Raw genomic sequence first — 13,957 nt, forward strand, 5'->3', positions numbered from 1 at the left:
ACAAACAATTATTTCAGACATCTCAGAAATGAAGTGCTACCAGCTTCATTGTGTTCCTCTGCTCTGGCGAGTAATGAAAGACATATTCTAAATGTGAAACAAAAGAAGATTGTGAATATTAAAAAAGCAGCCCAGCCAGCTAGAGTTAAACCGTCGGGATAAGATATTAACTTGAACCACATGTGAAGTGCAGCTGTTTCTGTTGCGGCTTTCATCAGGCTCAAGTGGAAAGATTGGTGGGTTTTAATATGTGGTTTCCAGCCAAGCCAATAGGAATCTGGGGAAAATGTGTGTGAAATCAGGCCTCTGCCAGGGGGGTCCTGGGCTCTGCGCTGGCTTTTCTTTCTCTTAACGTAAACAAAGGTAACTCAATGCTCCGGGCAAGGCCTGCTCCTTCCAGAGGCACAGCCCAAGGACTCTGGAGTGACCAGCTGGTCTGTGGCACTTTAGGGGGCTTCATACTCTGTCCAAAATGCAAAGAGTAAATGGCGGCAAGGAGTGGGAAGAAGGCAGCCACATGTTCACCAACTTCTGTTCTGCTTTTTCCTCTCAGGAATATCTAGCATGTATCCAGCTAGTAAGAATCCCAGGCTTCAACTCTATGACAACACTCAGTGCTTATTGGGTTGGAACTCGGAGAATTTAAATTCACCTAGAAGTGTGGGGAGATGTTCAGTGTTGAGCATACATGTACAAATGTGTGAGAATTCGAGAAATCCTCGAAAGAACATGAGATGTGTGCAGAAATCGTGATTAATTACTTCTTTGTAAAGACAAAATTAGTTAACTGGCTTCAAGGCAGGCCTGACTGTTGCCATGGTTTTTCGAGCCCATTCCTGAAGGCTGCAGCTATCATTTCTGGATTGATGACTGAGTGACAATGTGCCCCCAAGCACCCACGGCCTTGCTTCAGCTCCCGAGACAAGGAACAGGAGGATATTTATGGGCCCACAAACTCAGAAATGGAGGCAGGAAAATGAAAATGACTGAAATGCCCTCATTGACCTTAGGAAAGCTGTTGAACACTCGAGCTTGTATTCACTGATTCATGTGTTCAGCATTTATTAGACAGCTCCAAGAGTCGAGCGATTTTGCAAAGTGCTCTTGGGGACCCAGTGATGTGTAAGGGGGAGAGGATCTGACATTTATTGAGCACATACTAGTTGCCAGGCACTGTGTGGGCCCTGTGATTACATTTTCTCATTTCATTTCCTAAACCTGGAAAGGGAGAAATTAGAAGACAAGATCTTTTCTCTCAAGAGCCATCCAGTCTAGGATTAAGTAATAGATAAAAGGCATAGCCAGACACCCATGAAATAAGATAATTATAATCACGTGCCAAAAGAGAAGTTTTAATGGGAACTAAGAGACTGGAGTGAATTCTTGGAGAACAGAAGGAAGTTTATTGGGGAATGCCACATTTGAACTGGATATTGTAGGTTGTGCTGGGTTTATATTTACAAAGTGAAACAAGAGACAAATGGCCATTCCCTGGGAAGGGGGGCGGGTGCAGGGGGCTGAGGAGAAGGGGAACAGTCCTTGCGTCACCTATAATCAAATTTTCTCTTGTTATGGCTTCTTGGGTCCAGTGCCAAGTGAGGTGAATGGCTTTAAAGCACATACTTTAAGTCCTCTACACACCCGATGTGTGGAGACACTGGCCCTCAGAGACCTGCTCAGGTTAGGAGCAGTCAAGGGGTCTCTTTCCAGAGCATTCGATGTGGAACCCAGAAAAGGGAACAGTACCGTTTAACACTTGATCAGGATGGGGCTATGCTGCGGTGAGGGAGAGTGCAACAGAGACCAGTCTGGCTTGATTACATGGTAGGTGAGGGCATGGGTATATGGTGGTGGAGAAAAGGATATGGGTAGTCCTGCCCAACAGGGGCAGAGAGCCAAGGGCATGTGCTTGGACTGTACTGGACATAGGGTTTGGTGGCAATGGAGTTGAAGAAAAAGATTTAGATAAGCTTGTCCTAGAAGTTGAATTTGAGCTGGGAGGCAGGGCTCTACTCCCTGAGGAAATAGTGACCTGAACGCTACATCACCCTGTTTTAGCCCTTGTTAAATCTGAGTAGAAAGTAGGTGCCCCTTTCTTTAATTTTTAAAATTATTTCATGAATGAGTTTCATTATAAAATTTTCACATACAAATACACACCTGTGCATGTTTATATGTGAATTTACCTTTCTACTGTAACCTCACTCCTGATGGAATATCATCAGGTCATAGTGCCTGAGGTGAAGCAATCAAGCTATAAGGCACCTTGCGTGAGGGAGGCTAAAAAAAAGGCACGTTGGACAGACGGTTCCTGTCCTCAGGCAGTTCTCAGACCTGGGATGTACTGTAGAGAGGGTAGCTAGGGTACATGATGGGCCAGGTATCCATCTGCCCAGTGGGAGGCCTGAGATGTCATATTGGTTTCCCGAGGCCCACATAACAAAGTACCATAATCTGGATGCCTTGAGACAACAGAAAGTAGTTTTGGAGACTAGAAATCCCAAAGGAAGGTGTAGGCAGGCCTACGCTCTCTCTAAAACTCTAGAAGATTCCCTTCCCTTAGCTAGTCTCTGGAAGATGAGAGCAGATTTCGGTAATCTTAGCATACGCCACTCTCCTCTGTGTCCTTATATGCCTCTCTCCATATATAGACAATTGTCTTTGGATTTAAGACCAACCGCAAGCCAGTATAGCCTCAACATAGTTATTATAGAGACCTTATTCACGGTAAGGCCACATTCAAAGGTATTAGTGGGTTAGCGCTTCAGTGTATCTTTCTGGAGAGACCCTGCAATCTACAACCCGTGTCTACATGCAGGCTAGCTGGAAGAAACAGGGGAGGACCCTATGGGCTGGGACAGACATAACGTCTCAGTGATGACAGGACTTGAGCTCTTTCTCCTGGATAGATGGCACTTGATGAAGGGGTGGTGGGCTAGATTCCAAGGTGGGTGGATGGGAAGAATTATAAGGCTGGAGTCACAGAATTTGGCACGTATGAGGCACATCAGAGGATGGGGAGGACGCCAACCTGCCAGGGACAGAGGGCTCTCCCGGGGAGTGATGGGGATGGAGACTAGAGAGGCTGGGGCCAGACTGGGGAGCCAGCCAAGCATCCTAGGAAACTGGATGACTAGGCTTGGACTGTGTTTCTCAGATATTCTCAAAACTTAGTTCAACAGTCCCAACTGCTTTCAGAGGGCAAAGACAGCTGTGTAGAGAAGGCCCGATGCTCCAATATGCCTCTCAAGTGTGTATCAAAACATCTTGCTGCAGCTTTCAGGCCACCCAGTGTGGTGGGTGCTTATATAAGTCTAGCCTGAAGAAGTTCTGCACATTAAGGCAAGGACAGCTGGAAATTTATTGAATATGTCATCAATGAGACTGGACAGTTCTTCTCTTTGGGTAGCACTTTTTCCATCTGTGGACAGCAATGGCTCTGCCTGTGACATGTGGCAGTCCCTGGACTATATAACAAAATGGTGTAACCTGTATTTGAATAGAGCTAAACTGAACCTGCCTGATTTGCCTTGGCATCTCTGTGATGGTGGGTAGAGTAGCACTTTATCTCATTTTGATAGAAGAGGATGTGAGCTCAGAGATGGGTCCCCGATGTGCCACAGTGCTGGTTAATGGGGAGGTCAGACTTGAACTGAGTACCCCAGATTCTTAGGTTAGTATTTCTGATACCCCAAAAATGCCTCTTTTATAATCACACTTCTAGTTTACTCATTCAGCCATCCGTCAGCCATCCATACCCCCATCCTTCTGATAAACAAACCTATATTAAGGGTTCATGATGTGGTCAGTACTCTCCTAGGCCCTATAGCTAAATGGATAATTAGGAGGGGGCATTTGCAATTCAAAGAGTTCACCATACTGGTCCAGTCCGGGGTTTTCTACACAGTGGAAGAGCAGAGACTAGAATCCAGGAGGTTGAGTGTCCTCATTCACCCGCCAGGAGATCAAGGTTGCACTGGTGAATGTTCTTGAGTCAAGGTCTCCTACACCCACTTATAACAGGGAGCTGCTGTGAAAGGCACATTTGATCCTGTACCTACTGTCAGCAACACAACATTAAGTGGAGAGAGAGGGTAGTCAAGACAGAAGCTTGGAATGTGAGTCAGCCACTGTTATTTAAATCACAGGTACCTCGAAATAACTCCCAGGCCACCATCTATCAGATGAGCATTGTCCATTTACAAAGCCTTGTGATGTGCGATGGCACTTTAGGAGGTGACGTCTCTTCAGGACCAGGCAGACCCTAGACACTACCTCCTCTTAGAGGTGACCCGCATGGTTGCCTGTCTCCAACCTCGCAGAGTTTCAGTGAAAGAGGATGTGTGTACGATGCCAGGGCCTCCTTCTGAAATGTGAGCTCCTTCCCAACACGGCAGTGAATAGCCTTAAGTACAAGAAGTACCAGAACGCTTGGTAACAGGCTTCCCTTTGCATGAATCTTAGATGCTAACTAGCCTTTGAAAGCAGAGGACATGGTTTTCCTGGTCCCCTATTTCTTCTAAGATTTTCATGTAACCGTAACCTTCTTTATAGAAACCAGCAAGGTGGACAACCAAATGAAGTGGAACAAGGCAAGTCTCTGGCTGATTCCATCATTTCAGCTGCTTTTCAACTGGGCATGTTCAGTTCCACAGGCACAGCCTGTTATGCTGGCTACTCTAGTCTTGTTTATTTTTATTTATTTTTTTCTTTAAGCCACTGGGTCTGATTCAGGATCCACACATGGAGAGATGCTCAACATGTCCTGTTAGTCCAGGCAACACTCGATGTTATCCTGATCTTTCTTGTTTTGGGGAATCCAGGTTGACAGATTCAGGGGCCATGTCTGTCCTTGTTCAGCCTGGGATTGTGGGGGTGTAGAATGAAGCTGCTTCGATCACAGCAAATATTTGAACCTAGCTCATTCTGTGAGGCTTACCTGAACTCCAGGTTCTCGACCCACTGAGATCGTAGCTCACACACAGCAGGAGTCATGTGCTAGCAGGAAAACCGATCCTGGAACATGTGGAAGCCTGAAGGATATTTAGATGATTGTCATAAAATATGGTTGTCTACCCAACTGCACTGCTAGAGTTGGAGTGTTATGAGTGTAAAAATAAAATTTAGGGTGATGAACGGTTAAAGTGTAAGAACCATAAGCCACAGAAGCGGGAATTATTCATTCTCGCCAATGCTGGCGCTGGGTCTGGAGTTTTCGTTCCGTCTCATACATCTAGACGTTACCACTGGGATACAGGCGTTCTTTCCTGCACTGGAGCCAATGGAGCTGTTGGAAACACCCTGTACATCTCATCTTCTGTATTGTGACCTTCAGCCCCTGGGGGCAGGTTTCCCTTTATGAGCATCTTGAAAACCTTGGTAGAGAAGACTCGCAGCAACACCCAAGGCTTCAGCATCCTGTATCTCTGCCAGGTGAATGGAGAGAAAGGGCCATTCAGTCCTGAGCGCTTCATAGGAGAGGGCCTGAGTTCCCCTAGCCAGAAATCCTGCTCACATTCCAGCCACCAGAGAACAGCAGTGCTCTGCACGAAGTCCCTGTGCTCCTATGGGGTGGCATGTAATTCCTCCTGCACTTACTATTCTTAGTCTGGGCAAGACACAGTCTCCCTTTTGCCTGTGCAAATGAGCTTTATAGGATAAAGCTGGGGGCAGAAACAGGCTGTCTTTGGAGGAGGGTGCCTCGCATTTTATTGGCTATCAGGTTGATTCCTTCTGATTCTAGTTTTCAATGTTATGCAAGGTGGGCCTTGAGAAATTCTTATGCTAATTTGAAACAGGAGTCGAACAGTGCTGTTTTGTGTGTGTGTGTGTGTGTGTGTGTGTGTGTGTGTGTGTGTGGTGAGGCCCAGTCTGTGTAATTGTGGCAGACACCTGGTCTATAAAACCACACCAGGCTGAGACCAGAGGGCTGCTAGGCATTGTCGGGGCTTATGGCATTGGCCTGCCTTGCTCCTAGACAAGCCAAGTCTTAGATGGGGCCTAGGAAGAGAATGTGACAGGGAAACATCACAAACAGATCTGTCCCACAAATGCCAGCTCTGGGGACGAGGAGCTGAGTTGAAGGGGTTGACGTGGACCTTTGAAAAAATTCCACCCTGCATTATGAACTTTGAGGTACAGCTCCACCACCCCCTTGCTTATGACATCTCCCAAGGGTCACACGGCAGGGCAGTCTCTTGATTCAGAGCTGTGGGTGTGTATGAGATTGTTGTGCTGTTTATTTTGGTGGTGAATGCTTTTACAGCAGTGGTTCTCAACCTATGGGTCGTGACTCCTTTGGGGTTCGAATGGCCCTTTCTTGGGGGGTCGCATATCAGATGTTTACATTGTGACTCATAACAGTAGCAAAATTATGAAGTAGCAACAAAAATAACTTTATGGTTGGGGGTCACCACAACATGAGGAACTGTATTAAAGGGTCGCAGCATCAGGAAGGTTCAGAACCACTGTTTTAAGGTATTGCTTGTAAAGTTCCAAATTCCTTAAGAGAATTTTTGAGACTCTAAATGCCTTAAGGTTCCCCTGGAAGGTTCTTGTTCATCTCCCTGACTTTCAGCAGACAGGGGCAGGAAAAATTAAGCCTGGACTACGAGCTTGTGAACTGCTCATTGCTGTCCCCCGTAGCTGTTAGCCTGACCTGCTGGTACTGGCTTTTTGCCTTTATAAGGCTGAAAGGACACTGTGGAGAGTGGCCCAGGGCATGGTGGAAAGAGCATCCCTCTCTACATTATGCCTTTGGGCAGAGTGGATAACTGAAAAGGAAAAGCTCTCTGCTCCAATGTCACATGGGCCTGGGCAGGCTCCTTTGTCTCAAGAACGGGTCTTCGAGTGGTTGCTCACATGTCTCTGGTGTCTTTACTTGGCTACTAGGGCCAGCTTGTCTGTCAGGGGTGACCTTCCTGCCTTGAAGTTCCATTGCCAAGGGAGGTTTCATAAAGTATTACAGACGGCAGGTCTAGATTGCTACACTAGTCCTGGAAAACCCTCTCCCCGTTTAGGAATTCACTCTGTGGTCTTGACTATTAAAATCAAGTATTCTGGTACCTTCAATATCAAGTCTGTGAGGGAGTACATACCCATTGCCAGATCTGCTGGGTTCTGAGGTGGAGTACTCCTCACTGCCCCGAACTCCCAGGGACTGAATTTGCAGCTCCTCACGAGAGTGTAGTGTGGCTGACAGATGGCTTTACTTCTGACTATCCATTCTGCTCATATTTTGGCTAATGAGGTAATAGCTGCAGTGAGACAGGCAGGGGGTAACACAAGTGAGTACAGAGGACAGAGCTTGCCTCTGAGGCCCTGCCCTGGCCCCGGGTGCACTCAGAACCCTTTTGTGAGATCTCCACTCACTATTCAACAACAATGTGCTCTCAGCCACCTACAGATTGATTAGGTGAAGATATATTCTGTTTTCTCAAGTGGAGCAAGTAGACTCACTGCAGGGTTAGCAAGAAAATAATTCAATAAAATAAAGTATAAATAACAAGCAAGGCTTTGGAGATGGCCCAGTTGATAAGACACTTGCTGAACATGCTTGAGGACTTGAGTACAGTCCCCCAGGACACATCTAAGAAAGCAGCACACTGTGGCATGTACCTGTAATTCTCCTCTTGGGGAAGCAGAGACAGGAGGACTCTTGGGTCCTTCTGGACAGCCTACCTAGCTGAATTAATGAGAGCTCCAGGCTTACTGAGAGAACATGACTGAGAAAATAAGGTGGAAGGTGGTAGAGGAAGGTGCCTAATGTTGACCTCTGGCACGCACACACACACACACACACACACACACACACACACACACACACACGCAACAACAAAACCTAAATAAGGCCTCTGCAGGCTGTCTCTCAGCTCTGATTCACTGCTGTCATCCTTCTGGTTCTTGGGAAACCATAGACCTGCAGTAATTCTAGAAACTTCTGGAACATCATAAGATGAGGGTTTAGCAGACACAGTGATTCTGACTTGCTGTGGGATGTTCTGTATGGCAAATGTGTTGCTCTGATTGGTTAGTAAATAAAACACTGATTGGCCAGTAGCCAGGCAGGAGGAAGTATAGGCGGGACCGAGAGGAGAAGAATTCTGGGAAGTAGAAGCCTGGGTCAGAGAGACACTGCCAGCCGCCACCGTGACAAGCAGCATGTGAAGATGCCGGTAAGCCACGAGCCAGGTGGCAAGGTATAGATTTATAGAAATGGATTAATTTAAAATATAAGAACAGTTAGCAAGAAGCCTGCCATGGCCATACAGTTTGTAAGCAATATAGGTCTCTGTGTTTACTTGGTTGGGTCTGAGCGGCTGTGGGACTGGCGGGTGAGAGAGATTTGTCCTGACTGTGGGCCAGGCAGGAAAACTCTAGCTACACTGACTAGCAAGTAAATTGCTATAGAATCTGATCTCTCTCCTCTCTGATTTGATTGGATGATTGATTGTAGGGGGTGTATATATTAAAGAATAGTGAGCTTGAGTAAAACTCCTGGAGTCGCTTTTTCTTAGCAGCCTATGAGTGAGATAGTATTCTTTCCAGTTTCCTCTGTCTGATCTGATTGGTAGGGATATGTTTGGAAGAGGATAGGTACTGCCTCTGTTACTTATAAGCAGCTTGATTTTTACAGGTTCTTCATGGTCCGAGACTATCACCCTTTGTATAGAGTAGAGATGATGAGATTTGGACACAAGGCTGTAGCAAGACTAAAGGAAATACATGGGAGATACACATGCATTCCCCTGTGTGCTGGGCAGCTTTCCATTGCTGGGATAAATGTCTGAGAAAATTAACTTAATACAGGAAAAATAATTTTGGCTCCCACGTCAGAGGTTTCAGTCCATGGCCACTTGGCCACGGTGATTTGGACATGTGGCCGCACAGTACACTGTGGTAGGATCATGACACTCAGAAAACAGCAGGGAAAGTGTGACTCTAACCTTGGTTGTCAACTTGGCTCCATCTTGAATTAAGGAAAGGCCAAGTGGCTGGGTCCACCTGTGAGGGACTTTCCTCAATTGAATTATTTGAAGTGGGAAGACCCACCCTAAATCTAGATCTTTTGAGGTGAGAATATCCACCTTAAATCTAGTGGCAGCCTATATACAGGACACGGAAGAAGGAAGCTCTTGCTTTTTGCCTGCTTGCCCTTGTTCTTGGCTCTTTGGTTTTTGAGCCTACTTGTTTGGAATTCCAATGTATGCTGAAGACCAGCTGAGACATCTGGCCTTGTGGAACTAACAACTAGTAGGTTTTGGGACTTTCCATTGGTAGACAGCCATTGTTGGGAGCGCGCATGCGCGCACGCACACACACACACACACACACACACACACACACACACACACACACACATACACACACACACACACACACACACACACACACACACACGTTCATTCTCTCAGTTCTGTTCCTCTAGAGAACCATGACTAATACAGAAAGGGACCAGGGGCCACTGTTTCTAACTCCTTGCCACTAGGTGTCCTTCCTCAAAGTTCCATCACCTCTAGTTACTATGAACTGGTAGCCATGTCTGTAATACACAGTTCTTTCTGGAACTTTCAAGATCCAAACCACAGTACCCACTTAAGTATTTCAAGAAGTCAAGTCCGGGTTAGATTTCTGTCTTGGCTCTTTGAAACCCAGCAACACACTGTTACTGATTTTTCAGAAAGTAGCTTTCACTTTCTACTAACGGGAGCTTCTCTAAGGGATGGAGGGGAACTTTCGTGGCAAGAGGCCTACAAGACAGCTGTCAATATCCCTCAAGACTCTGGCGGATGCTCATTGCACTTAGAATAGATCGCTCAATTAGTTTGACCGTTCTACTAATTCAGAAAGGACAAGTAGTAATGAAAAATGTCCCTTAAAGCTTGTTAGGTGTTAGAAGCTGTCCCCTTGGTCCTCATGATGACCCTGTGCATGCAGGAGGTCCCTATGATTACCCCATTTTATAGACAGGAAAACCAAGGCCCGGAGAGAAGTGAAGGCTAGCCTTTGAACCCTGGCATACCTATTTCTCAGGGAGACTTTTTTTTGAGGTTGTCTCTTGCTTTAGCTCCTCTGTAGAAAATTCTACTTTTCCACGTGGAAAGAGGTTAACAGTGGAGAAGATGATATTCACTGGTTAGGAAAAAAAAAAACCCAACCAATCAAATGAAGAGATAGCAACATACGATACTTGAGTATTGGCAGACGGGTCTTGAGGGTGGAGGTTGGAAGAGAGAAAAGGTCTTCCTTGAGACCACTCACTGTTTTATCCTAAGCGTGAAGAGGGATTAAGGGGCCCTCTGCATTTTAGGACTACGCTTTGTGATCCCTGCCCTGGGCCAGGGAAGGAAGCTCAAAGTCTCCCTGTCATTCCTCCCTTTCTGACATTCGTCATGGAGACCAGCACACACTTGGTTGAGTCCTTTCAGCTACTGATCCAGAAAATTGGAAACAACTTGGGCTCCCTGTTCAATCAGTTGGATAATCAGTGCTCGTCAAGCTCACCCCCAAATTGTGGCCACCAGGCCTTCTGAAAGCCAGTGGGGAATGTGTTACGTGCAGGCTTTCGGAGGCTCTGAATGGGCAAGCGAAGAGGAGAGCTGATTATTGCAGTCGAGGTGCTTGGAGGATGAAGTGTTAGGGATGCAGAACCCGAAGGGACAGCTCGCGTTCCCCAGTGAGACGGCAGGAAAATGAATAGAAACCATTTTAAGTGAGAATGCCTAGAGACACCACTCCAAAAGGGGTCCAGCCTGGGATGGTTGTGATGCCTAGGAGAGACACAAAGGTTGCTGACGGGGACGAGGGAGTTTGGGAAAAGGATAATAGAAAAACACCTGAACATTGGGTCAAAGTAAGAACCTATTACGGAGATGTGGGGTGAGATCAAGGAGAAGAGAGTTCTTGGCAGAGATCGCTTCTGTAATTTATCCCAGACCCTTTAATTCCCAACCACAACCCCGAGGAGGAGATTATCACCTCCCCCAGCCAGCACAATTGACTGGTATGGAGGCTGTTAACTTGAGAAAATCACCAGAGATAGTATTGGGCAACTTCAAAAGTCCACTGTCTTTTTCAATGAGCGCGTTGTGAAAGGGCTTATGAACACTAATAGCAGCTGAAGATCTAGCTGCAGGTGGCTGTCTAATTCCAATCAAAATAATCTCCCCCCAGTCTTAGTGGATAAAGCAGGGCAGGATTAAAAAGGGACCAAGAGTGATTTTTGGCACAGGAACCAAGTCTGTTGTGGAAGGAAGGCTATTGGTGTTGGCAGTGTGTAGTTAGGGTTCCTCCCAGCAACAAATTCTCCTCTCCCCTTGATGGCCCGGGAGGTCACACACGTGCCTCTGTGTCCTTTGTACACAGCTGTGCACACCATGTGGTATTTGCTTTAGTTAACAGTATGGTGGGGAGAGGAGAGATTGTTAGTGTTTGAAAAATCAGAGTATTATAAAATCAGATGTTGCTCCACTCCCTAGACGTTTCCATGCTGATGTGAAAATATACTGTTTGAGGGTGACAGACTTAGCATCTTTGGGCATCTTTCTTTCCGGGAGTTTGTGATTAATGGTGAGTGTCTTACCCGTTCCTGAGTCTGTGTATGGCTTGAGTATGGCTTCAGGAGTCAAAGACTACCAAATGTTGGGGGTAAACAAAAGTGAATGGGTCCCTCTACTGTTGGACTTTCTGGAACAGTAGTTCCCACCTGTGGGTCATGACCCCTTTGGGGGCCACATATCCACTATCCTGAATATCAGACATGCACATTACAGTTCATAACAGTAGCAAAATTACAGTTCTAAAGTAGCAACAAAGTAACTTTATGGTTGGGGGTCACCACAACATGAGGAACTGTATCAAAGGGTCGCAGCGTTAGGAAGGTTGAGAACCACCATAGAACCTTCACCATGCAAATCAGTTTTGAATCACCTAAAAAGTTATATAGATGTTTTTCTCTGAAATAAAATATAAAAATCTGCACATTCTCTGACTCTGACTTAGCTGTCCAGTTGCATCCTGGGAAGCGCTTCTCTCTCAAAGGCAAGAGCGATCCAGGGTATAAAGTGGGTTGAGCAGAGCTCCCAAGCAGCTGTTTCCTCAAAGCCTAGGGTCCCTGGCCTTCCTGCCAAGGTGCCAGGCTACCCCTGCAGAGGAGGCTAGACAGGTGACCACTCAGTCTTTGGTAGCACAGGGCACTGAGGTATGCTGAGTCTGGGCCAGTAGGTAGCTGGAATGGTGATAGAACATGGACCTGCCTACTATTTATGCTCAGGAGGACCTAGGCTCAGGGATTCCCCCAAGAATGCATTCTTCCTAGGCTTTAGGGGCCAAAGCCTGATCCCAGGTGGGACTACTCAAAAAGATTCCCAAGTGCCTCCATATTTACAGCTTGCCATAGACACAAGCAGATTTCTGCAGCCGAAATTAGTGACATGCAGTCATTTGAGCAAATTTGTGGGACTTTCCTCAGGGACATGTGAGCAGGGAAGTAATTCTGGGGCAAGAAAGTCCCTGGAAATAGTTGTTTTTCTGAAAAGTCATATCTTCTTATTTTTCTCTTTAAAAAGAGGGAGCAATTTTCAGCACCCTTGAGTCCAACCACCTCTATAAATCGGCAAGGAATCCTTCCTGGCTGGGCCAATTCTCATCAAGTCCATCATTTTATTAATCTTCTCTTGGTCCCTAAGAGGGCTTGAACTGTGGAATTTTCTGAGTCTCTGAAGGCCCCCACAGTTTCTATCTAAATTGTTTTATCTTACTGGATTGCTCCAATACCACCCCTTACTGTATTGCTAAGAGGAAAAAAAAAATAAAAATAAAAATCCTACAACAGCTCCAAGCCCCTCCTTATTCCTCTCAGGCTTCACGGGTGTACCCAGAGGATTCTGGGAAGGGTGGAACCTAAAAACCCCTCCAGACATGCTTTTTTGGAAGACAGTTTAGAAATGGAGCTTAGGAAGGGTTTTGCTGCACCCTGATCATGCCAGCAGATTCTCTTTCGGTAATTAAAGACGGAAACCGACCTCCCAAGAACTGAAGTTAGCAGCTGCATCAGGTCAGAGGACCCCAGGAAGGGATCGGAGTTGTTTATATGTCTCCTAGTATCTCTTTCCTAATAAAACCCAGTGGTCTGTCTTAGGCATGTCACCCCGCCGCACTAGCCAGGTCTGTTGGTTATTTATTTATGTAAGATGTTTAGCCTGTTTGGAAATTAAACACTTTCTTAGATTTCATCTCCTCAGGCCGATGGCAGACCCTCTGGGGGTGATCCTAAGAGGGTACAATGATAAAAGCCTTCACAGGGTAGCGCAATGGGAAAAAGCCAGGATGAATTAGCTTGCTGTGACATGGCTAACATCATCACATTTATATATGTTTCATTAAGCAGGGGCTTGACAGCTTTATGAGGAAACAGTGGGGTTTGCGATGGAGGAAGGCCCTGTAACCCTGCCAAAGCTGATCCCGGCCTGTGCCATACGTGCTCTTTAATAGAATAATATTTGTGCAGTGAAAATGTCATTTTAAATGACTGGTTTGATAATCCCTTAAGCTTTTAAATGATCTGCAAAGTCTGGAAATTCTACCCCCGTGTTTAAAATTGACGGGAACATTAATGAACGCAAACATAAAAGGATGGTGCCCAGCTTTGTTTCCTGAGTCAGACATCCAAGGCTGGAGGTTTTCTCCCTTTTGTCTCCTGCACCCTGACACACGGCCATGAAGCAGCTGTAGCAAGTCTTCACTGCAGGAAGGTTTCGGGGGAGGGAGAGCTCAGCCCCTGGTGGGGCCTGGAGTTCCTGCCAGTTCTCCTTCACGCAGAGTAGGAAAAGCACCCCCACCGGGAGGGCGCTTGCAGAAGGGAAGCCTCTCTGGGCAGAGCAATTAACAGAGGGCAAGGCTCTCTCCAGCTAGTGCATCCTGAGCCAGTGTCCCACCTGGTGAGCCCCGAGGAGGAGGA

This window comes from Peromyscus californicus, unplaced genomic scaffold (assembly GCF_007827085.1).
Source record: "Peromyscus californicus insignis strain IS unplaced genomic scaffold, ASM782708v3 Scaffold_21__1_contigs__length_65335640, whole genome shotgun sequence".
Classification (NCBI taxonomy): domain Eukaryota; kingdom Metazoa; phylum Chordata; class Mammalia; order Rodentia; family Cricetidae; genus Peromyscus; species Peromyscus californicus.